This window comes from Theropithecus gelada, chromosome X (genome assembly GCF_003255815.1).
Source record: "Theropithecus gelada isolate Dixy chromosome X, Tgel_1.0, whole genome shotgun sequence".
NCBI classification, from domain to species: Eukaryota; Metazoa; Chordata; class Mammalia; order Primates; family Cercopithecidae; genus Theropithecus; species Theropithecus gelada.
Genome location: NC_037689.1, coordinates 143949832 through 143959338, shown reverse-complemented (window position 1 = coordinate 143959338; position 9507 = coordinate 143949832).

Here is a 9507-nt window from a genome sequence, read left to right as displayed (position 1 = left end):
CACAGGTTTTGGAGTTTGTATCCCAGCTCTACTAGCTAAATGATGCTGAACAAGTCAATATCTTTCTGATATTTAGTTTCTAGATTCAAAATAATTTCAAGGCTTCATTATGAGAAACAGACTGTATCATATATACACTCTGGAGTAAAGAGAAATTATTATTATTAACCTGATGAAGATAACGTCAATTTCTAAAATCCTTAGTGCCACTGGGAAATGTAGGTACTAACCCAATGTTATTGAAGTTCTTAACTTTCTAATTAATATTTTAATATTGCCTTATGCAATTTATTTTCTGATGTTTGTGAATGAGCACTTTTTTAGCATTTAAGAAACTAAAATATTATGTTATGTCATGTATTTTAAAGATGAAGAATTTGCAGGAGGTCATTCTAAAAAGAATGTCTAGTAACTAATTAATACCAATATAAATTAAGTAAAGAACATGAGCAAAGCCAAATTAATAGCAAGTAAATAATGTTTTTATATCTGTTTGTTTAAAAAATGCCATTTGTGGAAACTGACAAGAAACCAAACCCAATCTGCTTAGGTGTCTCACCATTTTGGTGCCTCATCATTTTGGTAAGTATGAGTCTATTCATCTGAAATGTGAAAGGCTGACACTTTTAGTCAATAGCTTGAAATGCTAAGGTTGTGTTAATCTGGGAACAAATCATTTTCTATTTAAATAAATCAATTTTGTCCAGGAGTAAAGTATAATCTCTAATGATCTGGTAAGTCATTTAGAAATAATTTGAATTGCTATGGAACCAAATGTTCTGTTGCCAAAAAAGATTAGCCAATAGTTTTTTTTCAAAAAGGTTTAATATAAAATATGTGCAGGTAAGTGAACATTTACTGTCCTGGGTCATAATAATTATGCTAATTATGTGATTTTAAATAATTACAAACAACCATGGCAAGGAAAATGGTAAAGATGACTTTACCATTTACCAAGATGACAGTACACTTAACTGACCTCCAACAATGTTTCTTCTGTTCACAGAAATTGTAACTATTACTGACAAGAAGCTCTTGAATTATTAGACTATTAGAAAGAGAAACAAGAAACAGTTCTTATAAAAGATGCATATTTAGTCTGCATACTTAATCTGATGGGATCATAGGCTCATTCTTACTCTGATGAGCTTTTAAACAAATACTTTACCCATCACTAAATTTATTTGGCTTCTCTGATTTTCTGTTATAATTGCCTGCAACTCTCGTAAAGTACTATGCATAAGTACCAAGAAAACACAGCCATTTTTCTTAGGGTATAACAACATTCTCCAAACACATGAACGCGCACATTACTTATACAGCTAGGTTACCCGGCCCCATTGGATAGGGGCAGAGACAACAAGTGAACTGACCTAATCAGGACAGGGTTGAAAACACATGATTTTTTAGTATATTTCATGGCAATATTTGAGACATACTAATACTAAACTAAAACTTTGATGTTTATCTGAAATTAAAGTTTAACCATTCTGTTTTCTTTTTGTTTATTTTTATTGCTACTGCTGTGGTTTTTGTTTCACTTAATTTTGTTTATTGGTTAAATCTACCAACTTTAATTCAGAAACTCTAGTTCTATTTCATTTTTGGCTGTGCTAATGATTAACATTATAATCTTGGGTGAATCATTTTCCCAGATTTTCACGTTCTTCTGGTAATAAAATGAATTCCAGTTTCTATTTTCACATTTCTACTTTGAAGATTCTCCTCATATTTAATGAACTACAGGTAAATCAGAGATGACTGCTGAACAATCTACTAATTATCTCAACAAATGTTATAATTTGGTAACTGAGATTATAATTAACCAGAGTGACTTTAGTAATTTAAAAGAAGATAATCATAGCAGATTAATAGTCAATATTCTCTCTTTGTAATAAACTTTAAAATGGCCAAGTATCTCCCAAATATTTATAAAATATTTTAATTATATGTTCCTTTTTCATATTTCAAACTTTTTGCTTTGAATATTATATTATGAAACTAAATCACTCTGTCTTACCCTGTTGTTACCATTTGGAGACTCTGGTGTCACTCTTCATTATTTCTAGAAGATTTTATCTTGACACAACGTCACTCTCTCTAGGACCATTTTAGCCATAGTTATTGATACTCGGATTATTCACATGGACGATGCTTCAAGTACCCTAAAATTTCACTTTTAAAATGTCCTCTTCTCAAATGATTTGGGCTTCCACCCAGTCTTATCCACCTACTCCCATGGGTATATCCTAGTCCTTGTCATAACCAAAGATGTAACTACCTTATAACTTCAATTTCCAGAATCCCATTCTGACTATCGTATCCTATAATTTCAGTGTACTTCTTCTAGTACCACAATTCCAATTATCTTCTCCCCACCAAGGCCCATTTCTCCTGGTAACTTTTTACTATACTTTGCCCTGTTGCATCCTCATTTCCCCCTAGATTGAATTCCATAGTCTATCAGTGGAATAGTCTTTATATCTGCTTACTAGTATCTGGTTTTCCTTCACTTCTGGAAACCTAGGAGGATTACCATTCTACACCTCATGAAGTTAGTCAAGGATCTTAATGATACTAGGCAATTGTAATACGTTTCTGCAGTTCACTCCTTTCCCCACTGTCATAGAAATCTATTTTGTGCATTCTCCTCCTATTTCAAATGTCCAACACTTCCTTCCCCATCTTCACTCTTAGCTAATGGCATTGATTGGAATAGGAGGAGGAAAGAAGAGAGAGAGTAAAGCAGAATTTCACAAACAAACCTTAAATTATAACATATATATCTTTTGGCAAATATGCATATATGTTCTACCTTTCTTCTATTAATATTGATATATTGTCTGTGCTCCATTCTAGGATCATCTGTTCCACTTTTGTGTAAGACCCTAACCTAGAAAAAAACACCACTTTCTCAATTCTTCCCTCTTTCTAGAATCTTTATAATTTTTCTCTCTGTTGGATTTTTCACATCAATACAGAGACATACTACAGTTTCTCTTATCTTAAAACACTTCTGAATCTACACTTACTTGAAGCTCTAGCCCTGTTTCTCTGTTCCTTGTAATCTCAAAGTTCTTCAAATGAATTGCTTGCACTCAAGGTTTCCAATTCCGCATCTCTCGTACTTTCTTGGGCCCACTCCAATGAGACTTTCAACTCTAATGTTCCATCAGAAATGTACTAGACAATGTCACAAATAGCTTCCATGTATTTAAATTATTTTCTTACCCCCTATTTTGTTTATTTCTACCAGCAGTGTTTGACACAGTTAACCATCCTTTCTTGTATGGTCTCTTCACTTTGTTTCCATGGAACTATGCCCTCCTGGCATTCATTTTTATGGCACTTGCCGTTTCTAATCAGTCTCCTTAGTGAATTCCTTCTCATTTCACTAAACTTCCAGAGATTGGAGTACTGCAGGGCTCATTCTTTGAATGCTTTTTTTGATATATTTTATTATTCTGTCCAGTATTGATGTTTCAAATGTAGCAATAGGTTGATTATTCCCAAATACATATCTCCATCTTGTAACTCTCCTTAAGTCAAAATTTATATAAACTCTTGTATAATTAACGACATCTGAAATATAAACCGTACCACACAATGCTCCTTATCTTCCCTCAAGTCAGTTCATTACACAGGCTTCTCCATTTCACAACCATCTGATATAGTTTGGATCTGTGTCCCTGCTAAGTCTCATATCAAATTGTAATCACCAGTTTTGGAGGTGGGGCCTGGTTGAAGGTGATTCTATCGTGAGGGTGGTTTCTCATGAATGGCTTAACACCATGCCTCTTGGTACTGTCCTTGTTATCGTGAGTTCTTGTGAGATCTAGTCATTTAAAAGCATGTAGGACCTCCCTCTGACCTCCTGTTCCCGCTCTTGCCATGTGATATGGCTGTTCCCCCTTTGCCTTCTTGAAAAGACAAACACGTCACCTTTAAAATTTCTCAGGTCAAAATGTGGAGCTGTCTTTAACTCTCTCACACCCAAAATGAAATACAATGGAATACTCTTTGGCCTTAAAAATGAAGGGAATCTAAATTTGGTTAGATAGGAAGAATACATTCATGGGATCTATTATATGATATGGTGACTATGATAATAATAATGTATACTTGAAAATTGTCAAGAAAATAGATCTTAAATATTCTCTCCACAAAAATATAAGTGTGAGGTGATGAATAAGTTAATTAGTTTGACTTAACTATTTCACAATGTGTATGTATATACTTTAAAATATCACATTGTACATATTAAATATATATATATGTTTGTTTTATCTTAATAAAGATGAGGAAATTAAGTAAAATAAAAACAAAATAAAATAAAATCACGCACACAAGCAGATGCACAATGGATCAATCTGCCAAACTAAATAGAGTAAATTTTAAGTAGCCAACAGCCCCTATGTGTCCGGGAATGGGTCAGTGCTTTCCTCTCCGAATCCGTGTGCAATATCCAGTGGTAGAGAATCCTAAAAGAAAGCTCAGGAGAAAACCTGAAGGCCCCAAGGGAGCACTGAGAGGCTTCTGCATTCAGAATGACCAAAATCCCCTCTGAAGATTACACACTCACAGGGACACTCAAGGCCCTGGGAGAAGGAGGACACAGAATGTAACTTCGTTAAGAGATGAGCCTACCTTAATGAGACCTGGATTAGAAGATTCTGGCTTCTAGCTTGCCTTGGTTTCTGAATAACCACATGCACTTTTCTGCACATTTCTAATATTTTAATATCTTCCATTAGAATCTTCTTGCTGCTTGCCCCAGAATCCAATCCTCAGAATGCCTTGCTTCTTTATTCTCTCCCTTTCTTTCTCTCTCTCTCTCCCTCCTCCCTGATATCTATTCCTACCCAACATATCAATTAGCATGTAAGACAGTGTGACTGAGCAAGAATACCACCATAGGAAGAGTCAGTAGGCCTGGACTTCATTTCTAACTCAGCCACTATCATGTCGTGTGACTTAGGCCAGTGGTTCTCAATTAAGGGATTTTCTCCCGGGGTCATTTGGCATATCTGGAGACATTTTTTTGTAGTTATGACTCGGGTTGAGGAGTGCTACTGGAATCTAATGAGTAGAGGCCAGAGATGCTGCTCAACATTCTATAATGTGCAGGGCACCTCACTCACATGGCAAGAAATTATGCAGATCAAACTGTCAATAGTGCCAAGGCTGAAAAATACATCTATAAGAAAATCATTTCTCTGGATTTTAGTTTTCTCATCTGTGAAATATTTTAATCATATCTCAGAGACTCTCTTACTAATAAGCTCAATGATATAATGAATTGCACTTATGAAATAGTATCAAAGAATCCCGTGCATTTCAAAATGATTTAGAAACAGCATTTATTTTCAAATATATTTCAGAAGAACCTCATATAAACAAGGTAAATGACTTGCTTGAGAAAATCTGGAATGGGAATAGAATGCTGGTCTGTGGAGTCTCCAGTCAACTGGACTGTCAACCTCATCACACTGCTTCCAACAGACAATGTGACATTGTAAGAAATGCCTGACTGAAAATATTTGCTGAAGTTTTGGTCACAAACTACAAGAAATTCTGTTTTCATTCTTTTATCTGTATAGAATGGGTGCAGTTTCTCTTCTCGTTTTGGGTTACTTTCAAAGACTTCAGGCACTTGAGTTCATCAAACAATCGATTTGATTTTTTCTATGTTGCTAACTCGAGTGTTTCTGTATAAATCCTAAGACACAATACAGTTGAGTAATTGATTGCATAGGTCTACCTTTTGAATTTTACAAATCAGTATCAAAACTTTCATGACACATGGCGATCTTTTCAGGTAAATAAGATTATTTATCATATTTTATTAATCTAATACTGACTTGATTCATTTCTTATTAGGGAATTAACCACATATACAGGGTCCTATATATTGTAGCCATTTGGAAAGTACTTTAAGAAGGATAAATTCAAATATACTGGCTCCTAGCACCATACTATCAGAAGTCCAGTGACCACACAATTTACAATGCTTAGCTGTTTCTACCATTTATGTGTGTTTCTGCTGTGAGATACAGATGAAAAAGATTTAGAAGCGTGTCGTAACTAAGTAACCAACTTTCTCTGACAGTTTCACAGGAAGCACAACTTACCAATTGTCTCTATATTGGAGCTAAATTACCCTTATCAAAGGCTAAAGCAGCCTTGAGAAGAATCAAGACTGATCACAAATGTTCATGAGCTAGCTGTGCCAGACATTTGGTTTCAATTTGAAAGTCACTTGTTTTTTGACAGAAAGTGTCACTGGAACAGGTAGTTAAGATATCACTATATCTCTTCTGCATTTTTAGTGAAGGTTAATTTGAAATGTGAAAAGCTAAGAGAAAATCAAGTCTTTCAGTTTAAACACCTTTAATGAGTGAGAAAAGCCAATTTTGTATCAAGTAAGCACCTATGGTAGCCAAAGAAATGAGAGCCAAATGGCAGCCAAGGATATGGCAGTCAAAGGACAGCCAAGGATATGGATCTGAAAAGGGTGATTTTAAGTCAGGTTTTGATATCTCATCTTGAAAGCAGGACAGTCTACCAAGTGAATAGATTATTGGACTAAAAAGAAGATATTACTCTAAACCACAACTGTCCCTCGGAAAGACTCATTTTTGCTTAAGGAGAATGACAGAAAAACAAGTATTGAGTTTATGATCAAAGATTTCTCCAAGTGAAATTAAGCAATTAATTAACTTCTAAATTCTGATAATATATTTTGCAAAAGTAGCATTGACTTAGGCTAAAAAAGTAATATTGTTTAAATACTTTCAAGGCTAGCAAAATAGGAGAAGCAATATTGCCCACCGATATTAGAAATACTTCCATTAAAAGGCAAGGTATAAAAATGAAATATATAAAATATATATCCAGAAAGCCACAGAATATAATAGATGTTTATCTTACTAATATCTCAAAGTTATTTTCTATAATTAAACAGTTAATACATGTTTATTTCATACTCAGGGATCAGGACTTCTAAAGCATTATTTTATCCCAAGGCTACAACAACAACAACAACATTTATGCATATTTGTGACAGTGAAAACCGTAGAGATGATCGTGAAAAACTTTAAGAACAATTTTTCTTATAATGATGAGGGAAATTTGATGAAGCTTATAAACCATGTGGATCCATCATTTACTTAAATTAAGTATCATTATAAACATAAAACAAGCAAACACGTTATAGACATCAAATACATTTCAGTTTCACCATCAAGATCATCTCATCTGAGAAACACAGCTCTATTTATCAGTGGAAAAATAGTTACATATTCTTCATATGTTATGTACTTTGGATGGGAGTAATAATGTCACAAGACTCCAGATTCTTACTACATATGGATCTAGTCCACCTAGAAATAATCATTTGTCATCAATTAAATTACTAAATACCTTTTTAATTCAGTAAATATACTGAAAGGCTCTGGAACGGAAACACGTGTATGGCTTGATTTTTGTTAGGAAGGCATCAGGGATCCTTATATGGTCTGAGATTCCCATAGTTCTCTATGTTTATGCTGTTCTGTGGAAAGCTAAACTTAAGTAATTTTCCTCCTTGACTTCTCTGCATCATTTGAAACTGTGGATCACCTTTTTACCTGGCTCCTAGCCATTGAAGTCTCCATTCTCCTTCTCTGGCCATTCTTCTGCTACTTTCTGTTCCTCCTCTTATACCTAAATGTTGCTACCTTCCCTAAGACAGGACAGACTATTGGCTCTTTTCTCTATATTGTCTTCTTCAGCAATTACATATTCTCATATCATATCCTTAATTACCACTACTAGTAGTGATATATCCCTTGTACCACCTCACACAGATAATGCATCTATACTAGCTCTTCTGTCCAATGTGGTCAGCACTACCTTATCAGATCAACATATCTCTATTAAATGGCTCACTTGAGAAAAGTAAGCAAAAGAAGAGAATACTGGTCCCCAAGTCACTATTCAACTTGACGGTCAACTTTATCATACTGCTTCTCAGAGGAGATGTGACACTGTAGTAAAATGCCTGGCTGGTACACTTTGCTTAGGTTTTGATCATGAACTAGAAAGAAAAACCTGTTTTTATTCTTTTATCTGTATATACTAGGAGAAGCTTTCCTCCACAAATTTAGTTTTACTTCCTAAACCTCATGCACTTGAGCTCATCAAACAATTCACTTGACATGTTTTCCATGTTTCTAACTAAAGTGTTTCTCTATGGATCCCAAGACACAGTAAATATCCCTTGTTCTTCAGATAACTTTTTAAGCCAATTTGACCACTAGTCTGTAATACACACTTGGCCAATTTTGTTGCCCACATCTAACAGGGAAAAGTAATCATAACAAAATCAATTTTATTTTATTGACTACTTAGCTTGCAATAACCCTGTGATGTATTATTATCACGAAAATATAGATAAGCCAATCCTCAGAACTATCCTGGAACTTGTTGAAAATTGCATCAAGTGGCAGTCATGATTCAACGAATTCAGCTGTGAATACAAAACCTAGTCTCTTGTCACAATGCTCTAGAAGGCTACAATTCCTGCTTTCTGTATATTTTGATTATCTGCTCAATTGAAATCTCTATCAGTAACATGCTTAGTTGGACTTTCTCACTTAGGTGTTTTAAATTAAATGGAATTGAGTTAGAATTTCTAGGTCTTATTACCTATTCCTAAAACTTCAATCAAAATACTATCATTTTACAAGCCATAATTTTCTCCTCTGTAAGTTGGTACAATGATATCTATCTCACTGCAAAGGACTATTAATTAAATCCAACAGTTATTGTACAGAACTTAGCATAGTAGCTGAAGGTACTGCATGAAATGCAACCCCTACAATTATTGTTCTCTACCTTTGCCCTCCAGCATTCTCAGCTCCTCCCTTATCATAACAGTATATTTTATTACTTCTTTATTTACGCTATTAAATATCCCTGAAGTCAGAGACTGTATTACATTTATTTTTTATTTTGTTGTGACAGGTCTTGTTCTGTTTCCCAGACTGGAGCACAGTGGCATGATTATCATTCACCGCAGCCTCGACCTCACTGGTTTGAGTCATCTTCCCACCTCAGCCACACAAGTAGCTAGGTCTACAGGTGTGTACCACCATGCCTGATGCAATAAAAAAAAAATCATAGAGACAGTGTCTCACTACGTTGCCCAGGCTGGTCTCGAACTGCTGGGCCCAAGTGATCCTCCCGCATCAGTCTCCCAAAGTGCTGGGATTACAGGCATGGGTCATTACACCTGACCTCGGAACGACATTATTGCTCCATTTTCCCAAGCATCCAACCCTGCTAGGTACTCAATACATTTAGGTAGTTTTTCCTCCAACTGCCATAGAACACCTTGACTAGAAATGAAGTTTCTAGCTGTATTTATTCAGGATTTCAGGCTGTTCCCACCCCTTCAGGTGTTTGTTAGCTTCCTGGTCTTTTAGCTAATGAAATTTTTAATGTTGTTAAACACCGACTGCTCCA